The sequence below is a fragment of the Apium graveolens genome, chromosome 10, assembly GCF_009905375.1.
Source record: "Apium graveolens cultivar Ventura chromosome 10, ASM990537v1, whole genome shotgun sequence".
In the NCBI taxonomy this organism is placed as follows: Eukaryota; Viridiplantae; Streptophyta; class Magnoliopsida; order Apiales; family Apiaceae; genus Apium; species Apium graveolens.
In genome coordinates this window covers 72,524,926-72,533,696 of record NC_133656.1, presented here as the reverse complement: position 1 = coordinate 72,533,696, position 8,771 = coordinate 72,524,926, and the positions used below count along the sequence as shown (strand labels likewise).

The 8,771-nt window shown below is 36.2% G+C and overlaps 1 non-coding gene across 1 annotated transcript; it reads right to left on the bottom strand.

Annotated features, from left to right (window-relative positions):
* Positions 1–5,791: 5,791 nt before the first annotated feature.
* LOC141694563 (small nucleolar RNA R71) lies at positions 5,792–5,898 on the bottom strand. Its single transcript, XR_012563855.1, has one exon. It is a non-coding gene; the product is annotated as a small nucleolar RNA R71 (small nucleolar RNA).
* Between the last annotated feature and the right edge of the window lie 2,873 nt (positions 5,899–8,771).

Below are 8,771 nucleotides of genomic sequence, written 5' to 3'. Positions count from 1 at the left end.
GCTTAATGCGAGCTATTTAAAGCTATCCTCAGGTATCACTGAAAGGATAAAAGATAACAAAGTAAAAGTGAGCCAAGAATACCCAACAAGTACTATTTTTTTTCCAGGTATGAATAGTAACGAAGTATATTGGTCGAAAAGAATCACCAAAATTATGTTTAAAATAAATTTTATATGATCTCTGCTTATTTAAATAATTGGGTGAGTAAAACATTAGCCTTCGGGGGTTGTCAAAGAAAATAAATTTAATTTTTTTTGGAACATAAATGAAACCTTTCTCATTCATGTGATAAATCCATCATTTTCTTGTCTCGTCATTGAGAAAGTTTAAATGAAAGAATGTTGTTAATGACGATCAACAAGAAATTAGACTGAACATTAGAACCAACATATGTACCATACTCCGCTGATCAGTCGGAATACAGTACGGACCTATGCCCAACCGCATATACCCACCAATATATAGGATACCTAAGCACACTCTGGCCTAATAATTTATAAGGACCAGAATTACGGTCCTTTTTACGTAACCATCCATTCCGTAGAATAAGCATTCGAAACTATCGGTAGTTTGAATAATTAACCAAAGTCATAATCCTCTCCTGTTTATAAAACAAGTTTATAAACCAAGATTTTAAGCAAAATATAATATAACGTGGTTCGATTCACAATTCACCAAATGAATCGGGGTGTTTGATAGTAGCCCGTTTTGATTAACAATTCATATTTCAGGATTCGTAAATAAACTAGAATAATAGGTATTTGTTGAAGGTATCAATAACTGATAATGAAATAACAAGAATATGGGAGAGTGGCATAATCAAGATTTATCAAAATGATATGTAAAATATTTAACTATTCAGACTCTATAATAGGGAAGAAAATCTTTCCTCAATTGATCAACTATCTGATCTTTGCTCATTATTCATTATGCTCTACTTAGACCGTCTCGTCTCTGAGTCATAAAGATACTATTTCTATCAACCAACAATATAATTATCTACTATGTACCTCTAAATTTATCATCTACCCTCCCCATGAAAATATATAAGCACCATAATCAACTATAAACATTTAAGATACGCGTGGACATATAATTCACATGACACTAAACATATAGTGCACATAACACATAATTCAATTCATTAAAAGATTCGTCTCAGTGTGTTTAAAATTAAAATCGGGTCAAAACATGACTTTTCGATATATATTTGACTCAGATGTGTTCGTAAAATAACCATTCTTCCGTTATAAAATAATTTAGATCTCGAAAATATTTTTATTGAAAGCAGAATAATTTTCTAAGTCTGGAAACTTTTGTTTCATTTAAAACGGATAAACTGTATAATGATTATCGAATTATTACGAATACTAAATCATTTTTTAATTTAATAATCAATTAAACAATGAAATTAATCAAAATAATTAACTAATTAGTATTTTAATCAAATATTAATTTAAAACCTAAAATAAATACTTTTTATCGTAAAATATTTATTTTTTATTTTGAAATAATGGCTCTGTAAAACAGATTTTCCCCTAGAGTCACATCTCCTCAAAATTAATCGCAAACATTGTCATTCAACTATACTATAGTAAAATAAATAAATGTAAACACACCTTAATTTATATCTACACATATAAACTCGCCGGAACGAAAAATACGACCACCAAAGCCCAAAAACTCGGCCAACAACTACTCTTCCAACGACTTCTAAAAATTTTGAAAAACATGCTATAATATAACAAAGTACAAAATTAGAATCTCTAAATTCTTATCCCAACATAACTTCTAGTCACCCCAAGAGATTTTCTGATGTTCGAAAAATATTTGTAGAAAAATCCAAAATTAATATATAGATATAGACGTCTTGAATCTCCTTGTAGATTAATTCGCATCATCAAACTCTCTTTCTATAGCTCGAAAATAAATTAAAATGGAAGATCTGTCTGGAAATATTTCTTCTCGAAAGCTTGCAATATATATGTCTATCCGTAGATATTGAAGAACTGGTCATTTCTATATATACATTGAAATTTGGATAAAAGGTTTGTGTAATATGATTTTTTGAAGTTTTTGGATTTATAGATATGTACAGAAGAGAGAGACAGAAGAGGAGAGAGATAGGAGAGATTGAGATAATTTAGGGGTTGAGGTCGGGATATAGATGCACGAATTACTTTATTTTTTTCTTTTAAGTTCTCCCCGTTTAATCTTGTGACCTCAAATTTCATTTAGTTTGACCAACATAATAATTAACGAGGAATAATTTTAAGTATAATATTTTCAAGTAAATATAAAAATTATGCCATAATTTTTAAAAAATTATGCACTTTATAAAATGCCAAAATATAAATTATTTGTAGGACCCTTAATTTTATAAAAATCAAAATACCGTTTTGTGAGATTTGACGTCCCGGTAAGGGCCCGACCCGATTATTTTTAATAAATCGAAATAATTCATAAATTAATAATATATCCCAAAAATAAATATAACGAGTGGCAACTCACGCAAAACAATGTCGAACAAGCCACACATAATCCATACCATCAAAGTCAATCTTCGTAGCGTATCATTTTCTATAATTAAGTTTTAACACGTAACAACATATCGTAAAAATATATTTATCTTCGCGGGATGATATATAACATATAGCACATAACATTTATGATCAGAAACATCTCAGACTGAGATAGACACATAATATTTCACTTAATATAATATATAATAGTCAAAAATTTTTCGGATCTTACAATAATTCCGAACGGTTATTGATAAAGACATGAATGGACATTAAAACGTAGGCATTTGCAAGTTTTTTTTTATCGTGATATGAAATAAAATAAACCCTAATTGCGTAATTAATTTTGCATTAATTAGACCCAATCTGGTCTACAAGTAAAGCACATTTATTGAGGCCCGAAACCCTAAATATTTATTATTTTCGTAATGTGGAAAATTGGTTGTTAAATAGTATCCAATTGAGGATATAATTCCTTGGAGATTGGCCTCTAAGAAACCTCAAAGGATAAGGAATTAATTTCCTACAATCTAGGACTCTAAAGTCCATTCTAAGTTTGAGAGTTGTCCACCAAGTCTCCTAACCCTAATCTAACTCAAGCCTTCGCACGCCTATATAAGGGGTCTCACCCCACGAATCAGAACTATATTTTTTACTTGACCCTTGACATGGAGCAAGCTACGTAGGCATCTTGTAAATCCAGATTCGAGTTATGACACACGAGAGCAGTCAATCAAAAGCTTGAGCTCACGAACCCTAACATTAAATACAACCTAGTTTTTTACCCATAACATTTAGCGCCATCTGTGGGACGAATAACATCAACCATGGTAACCATACGAAGCAGTTACAACGGTCCTGGAGGAGCATCAGCTGGAACTACTTAAAGTAATCTCATATGCCATTGAGATTCCACCTCACTTAACCTACTTAGAAGGTATGGTGAATCCTATCATTCCCCAATTTGGATCTCGATCAATCCCAACTGTTGGGGCAAACCCTCAAAATTCGACCCTGAACGTTCCTTTGGGAATACAATCTGCAGGTTTTGAGAAGTCCACTATGGTGTACCATAGGCCAATAAACCCTACCTATGGGATGCCATTGTACTATGAGGCAGGAGGAAGTAGGCTACCCCCACCGCCTCAACCACAGCTATGGAACGACCCTAACTATATTAGAGGTCTGCCTCCAATCAATAATGAATAATATGTCTCTGTACCTATACAACTGAGAAGAACGGAGAATTAACTAATGTTAAGTGGCATTTATGTCCACTTAGAACGCTTCATAAAGGCTCAAATTGGTGTTTTATATTGTTTTTATGCTAGAAAAATGTTAGGATGGAGCCTCGGTTGATTGCGCGGAAGAAGCCAGCAGTTGCTGTCAAGAAAAGAAGAAATTTCCAGTTTTTCCAGAAGCTCAGCGCGATCGCGCTATACTTGAGAGCGACCGCAATATACTTGGGAGCGGCCGCGCCATATTCAGAGCGGCCGCGCCGGATCCTAGGCGGCCGCGCTAGGTCGATTTTGAAGAATCTTGATTCTATTGGAAGACTGATTTATGGATTCCTGATTGGATGGGCTGCTATATAAAGACCTTTTAAAGACGTTTTTCATAACGGAAAGCAAGGAGAAGACGGGAAAAAGACCTAATAGCACAAATTCAATGAAGGAGAAGAAGAACTAGTTTTTACCTCTGATTTTTTACTTAAGTTGTAATCTTGGATGCTTTATTTCTTTATTATTGAACCTATTACTCTTGTTAATGTACTTTTGGTTATTATTCAGTATATAAAGACTTAGTTTATTTACCATGCTTTCATCGGAACCCAAGGTGATGGTGAGTTCGGTTATGAACTAATCATTATCGTGGGGTTCTAACAAATTTACTCATTGATTTCTATAGTTAATTATTTCGATACTTAAGTGTGTGGTGATTGTATGATATCCTAGTATTGGTTGTGCTTATTCGTCTTATGAGCGTCACGAACTTATAAAATAGCGTGTTAATCTCTATTGAAGTGACAATGAATATAGAGGTTTAGAACTTGCCATGCTAGCATAGGTTCATGTATTTATTATGCATGATTCATATGTAATTTTAACCATCTTACTTACCCTATGTAATCACGATAGATAACTTGTTCATTAAACCTTTATGTTGTCAAATTCTATAGACGTATAGGGTCTCAACATATTTGGTGTCTATTCAGCTTCTATGTCTTTTGTGGATGTCTGGTAGTAGGGTATTCGTACAACGACAGTTGGCATTTACTAGTTTTGTGTTATCTGATTAGTTGTCATCACCATTGCATGCTAAGGTTAAGAATAATGACTTTGAATGAAGTATTTAATGAAGTTAGAATCCCATGTGTCTTACATAAATAATTCAAACTCAATTCTCTTAGTTAATTCTATTTAGTATAATCTCTTAGTTTAATCAAAACCCAATTTGTTATTTGTCTTAGCATTAAACGATAGCCATACCATTGTTGCATAAGTGCATAAATTGAACTTAACCTAAACCAGTCTCTGTGGGAACGAACTAGAAAGTATTCTATATTACTTGCGAACACGTATACTTGCATGTAATTTTAGTGCATATTTTCGTCCTAACAAGTTTTTGGTGCCGCTGCCGGGGACTCGATGTTTATTTTTAGTTTATGTGCTTGTCATCAGTGGTCGTTAAAGTGCACTGACTCAGATATTTTACTTACTTGTTTTACTTGTTTGTGTTTCAGGTACTCTAGAGAGCGTTTATGCTAACGCGTTCTCGATCTCTTAAGAGAACACTGGATAAAGCGGAAAAAGAAGTTGTAGTAGTAGAAGAAGAAGTCTTTGTTGAGGAGAAAGTTGAAGAAGAAGCGATCGTTGCAATGGGAGAACCAGTAGCAAATCCGAAAGCTTTGATGGACTTTTCTCAACTGAAGATTAATGACATTCAGTCTAGCATTGTCAAATCAGCCATCGCGGCTAATACTTTTGAAATCAAATCTAGCATGATTCAAATGGTGCAGAATTCAGTCCAGTTTGGGGGTTCTCTAACGGAAGATCCCAATACTCACATTAGGGATTTCATCAAGACCTGCGACACCTTCCGGTTCAATGGTGTTTCTGAAGATACTGTTAAGCTGAGGCTTTTCCCATTCTCTCTGAGGGACAAGGCTAAGAGCTGGTTACACTCTCTACCATCTGGTTCTATCACTACTTGGGAAGATCTTGCTCAAACGTTTCTTACTAAATTCTTCCCTATGGAAAAGACAGCTGCAATCAGAAATGCTCTTACTCAATTTACGCAGCAATTGGGAGAGTCTTTATGTGAAGCTTGGGAGCGTTATAAGGAGATGCTTATGAAGTGTCCTCATCATGGGATGCCTGACTGGATGATTATCAACTACTTTTATAATGGCTTGGGAGCACAATCTAGACCCATGTTCGATGTAACATCAGGTGGAGCCTTATGGGATAAGAGCAATGATGAAGCTTATGGGTTGATTGAACTGATGGCTGCTAATGAATACTAGAATCCAACTCAAAGGCTACCTCAAGGCAAGGTAGCACGAATTCTGGAGGTGGATACAGCTACTGTTATAGCTGCTCAACTTAAGGCTTTGACGATGAAGGTGGATTCTTTGGCTAATTATGGAGTTAATCAGATCACTAGTGTTTGTGAACGTTGTGTTGGTGCGCATGAGACGGAGCAGTGTGCTATTTCTAGTGAATCAATTCAGTTCGTGAGCAACGTTCAGAGGTCACAACAACCAGTTCCATCCACCTATCATCCCAACAACCACAATCATCCTAACTTCAGCTGGAGCAACAATCAGAATGCGGTGCAATAGCCTTATCCGCAGTATGCAGCAAAGTAATTCAACCCTCCCGGTTTTTAACAACCGCAATATGCACCAAGACAAAAACTCCAACTTTAGCAACTACCACATGGAGGTGCAAGTCAATCTAATGAAAAATATGAACTGGAGGAGCTGAGGCTCATGTGCAAGAGCCAAGCGGTTACTATTAAGACCGTGGAGAATCAAATTGGGCAAATTTCCAATGCCTTGATGAATCGAAAACGTGGTACACTCCCTAGTGACACAGAAGTTCCAGTAAAGAAAGAAGCAAAATAGCAGGTTAATGCAATTACATTGAGGTCTGGAAGAGTTGCGAACCCCGAAAAATCTCAAGTTTCAGAATCTGAAGTTGTGGCTGAAGAAGATGTGTAGAAGGAAGCAGAAGCGGAATTAAGGAATAAAACTGTGAAACACACTCCTCCTGAGGGTAATACGGGGAGAAATAGGTCTATCCTCCACCTCCTTTTCCTAAGAGGCTGCAGAAGCAAAAGTTGGAAACGCAATTTGCTAAGTTTCTGGAGGTGTTCAAGAAACTTCACATCAACATACCTTTCGCTGAAGCTCTTAAACAAATACCTAGATATGTGAAGTTTATGAAAGGTATTCTCTTTCAGAAAGTGAATCTCGATGACTTAGAGACCGTTGCTCTCATGGAAAAATACAGTGTTGTGCTGCAACATAAGTTTCCTCCAAAGCTTAAAGATCCTGAAAACTTCACTATTCCTTGCACCATCGGAAAGTTGTTATTCAACAAGTGTTTATGTGATTTGGGAGCTAACATCAATCTGATGCCTTTGTCTGTCTTCAAGAAGTTAGATTTACCTGATCCAAAACCTACATATATGTCCTTGCAGTTGGCCAATCGTTCTATTACATATCCACGAGGCATTGTGGAGGATATCTTAGTCAAGGTGGATAAACTCATATTTCCTGCTGACTTTGTAATTCTTGATTACGAGGAGGATAAAAAGATTCCCACAATCTTCGGAAGACTGTTCTTGGCTAAGGGCCGAACCTTGATTGATGTATAGAAGGGTGAGCTCACTATGCGAGTACTGGATCAGGATGTGACATTTAATGTTTTCAATGCCATGAAATTCCCTACTGATAAAGAAGAGTGCTTAAAAGTGGAATTGGTGGATTCTGTGGTTACTTCAGAATTTGATCAAATGCTAAGGTATGATGCCTTGAAAAAAGCTTTGATGGGGAATTCAGATAGTGAAGATGACGAAGGTGATGAGCAGTTTCATATTTGAATGCTTCTCTTCGAAAGTGAAGGCTGGATATGCCTTTTGAATCTCTTGGAATGTCAGAACTCAAAAATGTCGAGGGGCGTCTCAAGCCATCTATTGAGGAAGCTCCTACACTCGAGCTTAAACCTTTGCCTGAACACTTGATGTATGCGTTTTTAGGTGATGCAACTACTTTGCCTGTTATTATTGCATCTGACCTTTCAGGTAGTGATGAGGAAAAATTTTTGAGAATTATGAGATACTTCAAATAGGAAATTGGATGGACTATAGCAGATATCAAGGGAATCAGCCCTTCTTATTATATGCATAAAATTCTGCTAGAGGAAGGAAACAAGCCGACTATTGAGCAACAAAGAAGGCTAAATCCAATCATGAAGGAGGTTGTGAAGAAGGAAATTCTTAAATGGCTAGATGCAGGAATCATCTATCCTATTTCTGACAGTTCTTGGGTGAGCCCAGTTCAGTGTGTACCGAAGAAAGGAGGCATCACCGTGGTTGCTAATGAAAAGAATGAGCTCATTCCTACTCGAACAGTTGCTGAACAAAGCCACAAGGAAGGATCACTTCCCTCTTCCTTTTATTGATCAGATGCTTGACAGGTTGGTTGGGCATGAATACTATTGTCTTCTGGATGGCTATTCGGGCTATAATCAGATTTGTATCGCTCCAGAAAATTAGGAAAAGACTACCTTCACTTGTCGGTTTGGTACTTTTGCCTTCAAAAGAGGTTCTTTTGGGTTATGTGGTGCACCTGCCACATTTCAGAGATGCATGATGGCTATCTTCTCTGACATGATTGGTCAGAATATGGAGGTATTTATTAATGATTTTTCTATGTTCGGGGATTCTTTCGACGAGTGCTTGCAAAATCTTGGCGCAGTTCTTAAAAGGCGTGTTGAGACCAATCTGGTTCTCAACTAAGAGAAATATCACTTTATGGTGCAACATGGTATCATTCTTGGGCATAAGGTCTCTAGTGAAGGTCTTGAAGTGGATAAAGCCAAGGTGAGGGTCATCAAAACCCTTCCTCCAATTTCTGTTAAGGGAGTCCGCAGCTTTCTTGGTCATGCGGGTTTCTATCGGTGGTTCATCAACGATTTCTCTAAAATCTCTATACCATTATGCAATATATTAGAGAAAGA